Raw genomic sequence first — 9,400 nt, forward strand, 5'->3', positions numbered from 1 at the left:
AGCAGCAGTATTAGTAAAAAATGGTAGAAGTAGTATTTATAACAATAGCAGCAGTAGTAGTAGTAGTACTGGTAGTAGTAGTAGTAGCTGCAGTATTATGGTAGCAGTAACAGCAGCAGTAGTAGTATTGGTAGAAGTAATAATAACAGTAGTAGCAGCCATAGTAGTATTGGTAGCAGCAGTAGATGAGGGTAGTATTTGTAGTAGTAGATGAGGGTAGTAATAGCAGCCATAGTAGTATTGGTAGAAGTAGTGTTAGCAGCAGTAGTGAGGGTAGTAGTAGACATAGTAGTATTGGTATCAGTAGTGATAGTAGCAGTAGATGAGGGTAGTAGCAGCCATAGTAGTATTGGTATCAGTAGTGATAGTAGCAGTAGATGAGGGTAGTAGCAGCCATAGTAGTATTGGTATCAGTAGTGATAGTAGCAGCAGTAGTGAGGGTAGTAGTAGACATAGTAGTATTGGTATCAGTAGTGATAGTAGCAGTAGATGAGGGTAGTAGCAGCCATAGTAGTATTGGTAGCAGTAGTGATAGTAGTAGTAGCAGTAGATGAGGGTAGTAGTAGACATAGTAGTATTGGTATCAGTAGTGATAGTAGCAGTAGATGAGGGTAGTAGTAGACATAGTAGTATTGGTATCAGTAGTGATAGTAGCAGTAGATGAGGGTAGTAGTAGACATAGTAGTATTGGTATCAGTAGTGATAGTAGCAGTAGATGAGGGTAGTAGTAGACATAGTAGTATTGGTATCAGTAGTGATAGTAGCAGTAGATGAGGGTAGTAGTAGACATAGTAGTATTGGTATCAGTAGTGATAGTAGCAGTAGATGAGGGTAGTAGCAGCCATAGTAGTATTGGTATCAGTAGTGATAGTAGTAGTAGCAGTAGATGAGGGTAGTAGTAGACATAGTAGTATTGGTAGCAGTAGTGTTAGTAGCAGTAGATGAGGGTAGTAGTAGACATAGTAGTATTGGTATCAGTAGTGATAGAAGCAGTAGATGAGGGTAGTAGTAGACATAGTAGTATTGGTATCAGTAGTGATAGAAGCAGTAGATGAGGGTAGTAGTAGACATAGTAGTATTGGTATCAGTAGTGTTAGCAGCAGTAGTGAGAGTAGTAGTAGACATAGTAGTATTGGTATCAGTAGTGTTGGTAGCAGTAGATGAGGGTAGTAGTAGACATAGTAGTATTGGTATCAGTAGTGATAGTAGCAGTAGATGAGGGTAGTAGTAGACATAGTAGTATTGGTATCAGTAGTGATAGTAGCAGTAGATGAGGGTAGTAGTAGACATAGTAGTATTGGTATCAGTAGTGATAGTAGCAGTAGATGAGGGTAGTAGTAGACATAGTAGTATTGGTATCAGTAGTGATAGTAGCAGTAGATGAGGGTAGTAGCAGCCATAGTAGTATTGGTAGCAGTAGTGATAGTAGTAGTAGCAGTAGATGAGGGTAGTAGTAGACATAGTAGTATTGGTAGCAGTAGTGATAGTAGTAGTAGCAGTAGATGAGGGTAGTAGTAGACATAGTAGTATTGGTATCAGTAGTGATAGTAGCAGTAGATGAGGGTAGTAGTAGACATAGTAGTATTGGTATCAGTAGTGATAGTAGCAGTAGTGAGGGTAGTAGTAGACATAGTAGTATTGGTAGCAGTAGTGATAGTAGTAGTAGCAGTAGATGAGGGTAGTAGTAGACATAGTAGTATTGGTATCAGTAGTGATAGTAGCATTAGATGAGGGTAGTAGTAGACATAGTAGTATTGGTAGCAGTAGTGATAGTAGCAGTAGATGAGGGTAGTAGTAGACATAGTAGTATTGGTAGCAGTAGTGATAGTAGCAGTAGATGAGGGTAGTAGTAGACATAGTAGTATTGGTATCAGTAGTGATAGTAGCATTAGATGAGGGTAGTAGTAGACATAGTAGTATTGGTATCAGTAGTGATAGTAGCATTAGATGAGGGTAGTAGTAGACATAGTAGTATTGGTAGCAGTAGTGATAGTAGCAGTAGATGAGGGTAGTAGTAGACATAGTAGTATTGGTATCAGTAGTGATAGTAGCAGTAGATGAGGGTAGTAGCAGCCATAGTAGTATTGGTAGCAGTAGTGATAGTAGTAGTAGCAGTAGATGAGGGTAGTAGTAGCAGCCATAGTAGTATTGGTATCAGTAGTGATAGTAGTAGTAGCAGTAGATGAGGGTAGTAGTAGCAGCCATAGTAGTATTGGTATCAGTAGTGATAGTAGTAGTAGCAGTAGATGAGGGTAGTAGTAGACATAGTAGTATTGGTATCAGTAGTGATAGTAGCAGTAGATGAGGGTAGTAGTAGACATAGTAGTATTGGTAGCAGTAGTGATAGTAGCAGTAGATGAGGGTAGTAGTAGACATAGTAGTATTGGTATCAGTAGTGATAGTAGCAGTAGATGAGGGTAGTAGCAGCCATAGTAGTATTGGTAGCAGTAGTGATAGTAGTAGTAGCAGTAGATGAGGGTAGTAGTAGCAGCCATAGTAGTATTGGTATCAGTAGTGATAGTAGTAGTAGCAGTAGATGAGGGTAGTAGTAGACATAGTAGTATTGGTATCAGTAGTGTTAGTAGCAGTAGATGAGGGTAGTAGTAGACATAGTAGTATTGGTATCAGTAGTGTTAGTAGCATTAGATGAGGGTAGTAGTAGATGTAGTAGTATTGGTAGCAGTAGTGATAGTAGTAGTAGATGAGGGTAGTAGCAGCCATAGTAGTATTGGTAGCAGTAGTGATAGTAGTAGTAGCAGTAGATGAGGGTAGTAGTAGACATAGTAGTATTGGTATCAGTAGTGATAGTAGCAGTAGATGAGGGTAGTAGTAGACATAGTAGTATTGGTATCAGTAGTGATAGAAGCAGTAGATGAGGGTAGTAGTAGACATAGTAGTATTGGTATCAGTAGTGATAGTAGTAGTAGATGAGGGTAGGAGTAGACATAGTAGTATTGGTAGCAGCAGTAGCAGTAGATGAGGGTAGTAGTAGACATAGTAGTATTGGTATCAGTAGTGATAGTAGTAGTAGCAGTAGATGAGGGTAGTAGTAGACATAGTAGTATTGGTAGCAGTAGTGATAGTAGCAGTAGATGAGGGTAGTAGTAGACATAGTAGTATTGGTATCAGTAGTGATAGTAGCATTAGATGAGGGTAGTAGTAGACATAGTAGTATTGGTATCAGTAGTGATAGTAGCAGTAGATGAGGGTAGTAGTAGACATAGTAGTATTGGTATCAGTAGTGATAGTAGCAGTAGATGAGGGTAGTAGTAGACATAGTAGTATTGGTAGCAGTAGTGATAGTAGCAGTAGATGAGGGTAGTAGTAGACATAGTAGTATTGGTAGCAGTAGTGATAGTAGCAGTAGATGAGGGTAGTAGTAGACATAGTAGTATTGGTATCAGTAGTGATAGTAGCATTAGATGAGGGTAGTAGTAGACATAGTAGTATTGGTATCAGTAGTGATAGTAGCATTAGATGAGGGTAGTAGTAGACATAGTAGTATTGGTAGCAGTAGTGATAGTAGCATTAGATGAGGGTAGTAGTAGACATAGTAGTATTGGTATCAGTAGTGATAGTAGCATTAGATGAGGGTAGTAGTAGACATAGTAGTATTGGTATCAGTAGTGATAGTAGCAGTAGATGAGGGTAGTAGTAGACATAGTAGTATTGGTATCAGTAGTGATAGTAGCAGTAGATGAGGGTAGTAGTAGACATAGTAGTATTGGTAGCAGTAGTGATAGTAGCAGTAGATGAGGGTAGTAGTAGACATAGTAGTATTGGTAGCAGTAGTGATAGTAGCAGTAGATGAGGGTAGTAGTAGACATAGTAGTATTGGTATCAGTAGTGATAGTAGCATTAGATGAGGGTAGTAGTAGACATAGTAGTATTGGTATCAGTAGTGATAGTAGCATTAGATGAGGGTAGTAGTAGACATAGTAGTATTGGTAGCAGTAGTGATAGTAGCAGTAGATGAGGGTAGTAGTAGACATAGTAGTATTGGTAGCAGTAGTGATAGTAGCAGTAGATGAGGGTAGTAGTAGACATAGTAGTATTGGTATCAGTAGTGATAGTAGCATTAGATGAGGGTAGTAGTAGACATAGTAGTATTGGTATCAGTAGTGATAGTAGCATTAGATGAGGGTAGTAGTAGACATAGTAGTATTGGTAGCAGTAGTGATAGTAGCAGTAGATGAGGGTAGTAGTAGACATAGTAGTATTGGTATCAGTAGTGATAGTAGCAGTAGATGAGGGTAGTAGCAGCCATAGTAGTATTGGTAGCAGTAGTGATAGTAGTAGTAGCAGTAGATGAGGGTAGTAGTAGCAGCCATAGTAGTATTGGTATCAGTAGTGATAGTAGTAGTAGCAGTAGATGAGGGTAGTAGTAGCAGCCATAGTAGTATTGGTATCAGTAGTGATAGTAGTAGTAGCAGTAGATGAGGGTAGTAGTAGACATAGTAGTATTGGTATCAGTAGTGATAGTAGCAGTAGATGAGGGTAGTAGTAGACATAGTAGTATTGGTAGCAGTAGTGATAGTAGCAGTAGATGAGGGTAGTAGTAGACATAGTAGTATTGGTATCAGTAGTGATAGTAGCAGTAGATGAGGGTAGTAGCAGCCATAGTAGTATTGGTAGCAGTAGTGATAGTAGTAGTAGCAGTAGATGAGGGTAGTAGTAGCAGCCATAGTAGTATTGGTATCAGTAGTGATAGTAGTAGTAGCAGTAGATGAGGGTAGTAGTAGACATAGTAGTATTGGTATCAGTAGTGTTAGTAGCAGTAGATGAGGGTAGTAGTAGACATAGTAGTATTGGTATCAGTAGTGTTAGTAGCATTAGATGAGGGTAGTAGTAGATGTAGTAGTATTGGTAGCAGTAGTGATAGTAGTAGTAGATGAGGGTAGTAGCAGCCATAGTAGTATTGGTAGCAGTAGTGATAGTAGTAGTAGCAGTAGATGAGGGTAGTAGTAGACATAGTAGTATTGGTATCAGTAGTGATAGTAGCAGTAGATGAGGGTAGTAGTAGACATAGTAGTATTGGTATCAGTAGTGATAGAAGCAGTAGATGAGGGTAGTAGTAGACATAGTAGTATTGGTATCAGTAGTGATAGTAGTAGTAGATGAGGGTAGGAGTAGACATAGTAGTATTGGTAGCAGCAGTAGCAGTAGATGAGGGTAGTAGTAGACATAGTAGTATTGGTATCAGTAGTGATAGTAGTAGTAGCAGTAGATGAGGGTAGTAGTAGACATAGTAGTATTGGTAGCAGTAGTGATAGTAGCAGTAGATGAGGGTAGTAGTAGACATAGTAGTATTGGTATCAGTAGTGATAGTAGCATTAGATGAGGGTAGTAGTAGACATAGTAGTATTGGTATCAGTAGTGATAGTAGCAGTAGATGAGGGTAGTAGTAGACATAGTAGTATTGGTATCAGTAGTGATAGTAGCAGTAGATGAGGGTAGTAGTAGACATAGTAGTATTGGTAGCAGTAGTGATAGTAGCAGTAGATGAGGGTAGTAGTAGACATAGTAGTATTGGTAGCAGTAGTGATAGTAGCAGTAGATGAGGGTAGTAGTAGACATAGTAGTATTGGTATCAGTAGTGATAGTAGCATTAGATGAGGGTAGTAGTAGACATAGTAGTATTGGTATCAGTAGTGATAGTAGCATTAGATGAGGGTAGTAGTAGACATAGTAGTATTGGTAGCAGTAGTGATAGTAGCAGTAGATGAGGGTAGTAGTAGACATAGTAGTATTGGTAGCAGTAGTGATAGTAGCAGTAGATGAGGGTAGTAGTAGACATAGTAGTATTGGTATCAGTAGTGATAGTAGCATTAGATGAGGGTAGTAGTAGACATAGTAGTATTGGTATCAGTAGTGATAGTAGCATTAGATGAGGGTAGTAGTAGACATAGTAGTATTGGTAGCAGTAGTGATAGTAGCAGTAGATGAGGGTAGTAGTAGACATAGTAGTATTGGTATCAGTAGTGATAGTAGCAGTAGATGAGGGTAGTAGCAGCCATAGTAGTATTGGTAGCAGTAGTGATAGTAGTAGTAGCAGTAGATGAGGGTAGTAGTAGCAGCCATAGTAGTATTGGTATCAGTAGTGATAGTAGTAGTAGCAGTAGATGAGGGTAGTAGTAGCAGCCATAGTAGTATTGGTATCAGTAGTGATAGTAGTAGTAGCAGTAGATGAGGGTAGTAGTAGACATAGTAGTATTGGTATCAGTAGTGATAGTAGCAGTAGATGAGGGTAGTAGTAGACATAGTAGTATTGGTAGCAGTAGTGATAGTAGCAGTAGATGAGGGTAGTAGTAGACATAGTAGTATTGGTATCAGTAGTGATAGTAGCAGTAGATGAGGGTAGTAGCAGCCATAGTAGTATTGGTAGCAGTAGTGATAGTAGTAGTAGCAGTAGATGAGGGTAGTAGTAGCAGCCATAGTAGTATTGGTATCAGTAGTGATAGTAGTAGTAGCAGTAGATGAGGGTAGTAGTAGACATAGTAGTATTGGTATCAGTAGTGTTAGTAGCAGTAGATGAGGGTAGTAGTAGACATAGTAGTATTGGTATCAGTAGTGTTAGTAGCATTAGATGAGGGTAGTAGTAGATGTAGTAGTATTGGTAGCAGTAGTGATAGTAGTAGTAGATGAGGGTAGTAGCAGCCATAGTAGTATTGGTAGCAGTAGTGATAGTAGTAGTAGCAGTAGATGAGGGTAGTAGTAGACATAGTAGTATTGGTATCAGTAGTGATAGTAGCAGTAGATGAGGGTAGTAGTAGACATAGTAGTATTGGTATCAGTAGTGATAGAAGCAGTAGATGAGGGTAGTAGTAGACATAGTAGTATTGGTATCAGTAGTGATAGTAGTAGTAGATGAGGGTAGGAGTAGACATAGTAGTATTGGTAGCAGCAGTAGCAGTAGATGAGGGTAGTAGTAGACATAGTAGTATTGGTATCAGTAGTGATAGTAGTAGTAGCAGTAGATGAGGGTAGTAGTAGACATAGTAGTATTGGTAGCAGTAGTGATAGTAGCAGTAGATGAGGGTAGTAGTAGACATAGTAGTATTGGTATCAGTAGTGATAGTAGCATTAGATGAGGGTAGTAGTAGACATAGTAGTATTGGTAGCAGTAGTGTTAGTAGCAGTAGATGAGGGTAGTAGTAGACATAGTAGTATTGGTATCAGTAGTGTTAGTAGCAGTAGATGAGGGTAGTAGTAGACATAGTAGTATTGGTATCAGTAGTGTTAGTAGCATTAGATGAGGGTAGTAGTAGATGTAGTAGTATTGGTAGCAGTAGTGATAGTAGTAGTAGATGAGGGTAGTAGCAGCCATAGTAGTATTGGTAGCAGTAGTGATAGTAGTAGTAGCAGTAGATGAGGGTAGTAGTAGACATAGTAGTATTGGTATCAGTAGTGATAGTAGCAGTAGATGAGGGTAGTAGTAGACATAGTAGTATTGGTATCAGTAGTGATAGAAGCAGTAGATGAGGGTAGTAGTAGACATAGTAGTATTGGTATCAGTAGTGATAGTAGTAGTAGATGAGGGTAGGAGTAGACATAGTAGTATTGGTAGCAGCAGTAGCAGTAGATGAGGGTAGTAGTAGACATAGTAGTATTGGTATCAGTAGTGATAGTAGTAGTAGCAGCAGTAGATGAGGGTAGTAGTAGACATAGTAGTATTGGTATCAGTAGTGATAGAAGCAGTAGATGAGGGTAGTAGCAGCCATAGTAGTATTGGTATCAGTAGTGATAGTAGTAGTAGCAGTAGATGAGGGTAGTAGTAGACATAGTAGTATTGGTAGCAGTAGTGTTAGTAGCAGTAGATGAGGGTAGTAGTAGACATAGTAGTATTGGTATCAGTAGTGATAGAAGCAGTAGATGAGGGTAGTAGTAGACATAGTAGTATTGGTATCAGTAGTGATAGAAGCAGTAGATGAGGGTAGTAGTAGACATAGTAGTATTGGTATCAGTAGTGTTAGCAGCAGTAGTGAGAGTAGTAGTAGACATAGTAGTATTGGTATCAGTAGATGAGGGTAGTAGTAGACATAGTAGTATTGGTATCAGTAGTGATAGTAGCAGTAGATGAGGGTAGTAGTAGACATAGTAGTATTGGTATCAGTAGTGATAGTAGCAGTAGATGAGGGTAGTAGTAGACATAGTAGTATTGGTATCAGTAGTGATAGTAGCAGTAGATGAGGGTAGTAGTAGACATAGTAGTATTGGTATCAGTAGTGATAGTAGCAGTAGATGAGGGTAGTAGTAGACATAGTAGTATTGGTATCAGTAGTGATAGTAGCAGTAGATGAGGGTAGTAGTAGACATAGTAGTATTGGTAGCAGTAGTGATAGTAGCAGTAGATGAGGGTAGTAGTAGACATAGTAGTATTGGTATCAGTAGTGATAGTAGCATTAGATGAGGGTAGTAGTAGACATAGTAGTATTGGTAGCAGTAGTGTTAGTAGCAGTAGATGAGGGTAGTAGTAGACATAGTAGTATTGGTATCAGTAGTGTTAGTAGCAGTAGATGAGGGTAGTAGTAGACATAGTAGTATTGGTATCAGTAGTGTTAGTAGCATTAGATGAGGGTAGTAGTAGATGTAGTAGTATTGGTAGCAGTAGTGATAGTAGTAGTAGATGAGGGTAGTAGCAGCCATAGTAGTATTGGTAGCAGTAGTGATAGTAGTAGTAGCAGTAGATGAGGGTAGTAGTAGACATAGTAGTATTGGTATCAGTAGTGATAGTAGCAGTAGATGAGGGTAGTAGTAGACATAGTAGTATTGGTATCAGTAGTGATAGAAGCAGTAGATGAGGGTAGTAGTAGACATAGTAGTATTGGTATCAGTAGTGATAGTAGTAGTAGATGAGGGTAGGAGTAGACATAGTAGTATTGGTAGCAGCAGTAGCAGTAGATGAGGGTAGTAGTAGACATAGTAGTATTGGTATCAGTAGTGATAGTAGTAGTAGCAGTAGATGAGGGTAGTAGTAGACATAGTAGTATTGGTATCAGTAGTGATAGAAGCAGTAGATGAGGGTAGTAGCAGCCATAGTAGTATTGGTATCAGTAGTGATAGTAGTAGTAGCAGTAGATGAGGGTAGTAGTAGACATAGTAGTATTGGTAGCAGTAGTGTTAGTAGCAGTAGATGAGGGTAGTAGTAGACATAGTAGTATTGGTATCAGTAGTGATAGAAGCAGTAGATGAGGGTAGTAGTAGACATAGTAGTATTGGTATCAGTAGTGATAGAAGCAGTAGATGAGGGTAGTAGTAGACATAGTAGTATTGGTATCAGTAGTGTTAGCAGCAGTAGTGAGAGTAGTAGTAGACATAGTAGTATTGGTATCAGTAGATGAGGGTAGTAGTAGACATAGTAGTATTGGTATCAGTAGTGATAGTAGCAGTAGATGAGGGT

The sequence above is a fragment of the Pseudophryne corroboree genome, chromosome 1 (genome assembly GCF_028390025.1).
Source record: "Pseudophryne corroboree isolate aPseCor3 chromosome 1, aPseCor3.hap2, whole genome shotgun sequence".
In the NCBI taxonomy this organism is placed as follows: Eukaryota; Metazoa; Chordata; class Amphibia; order Anura; family Myobatrachidae; genus Pseudophryne; species Pseudophryne corroboree.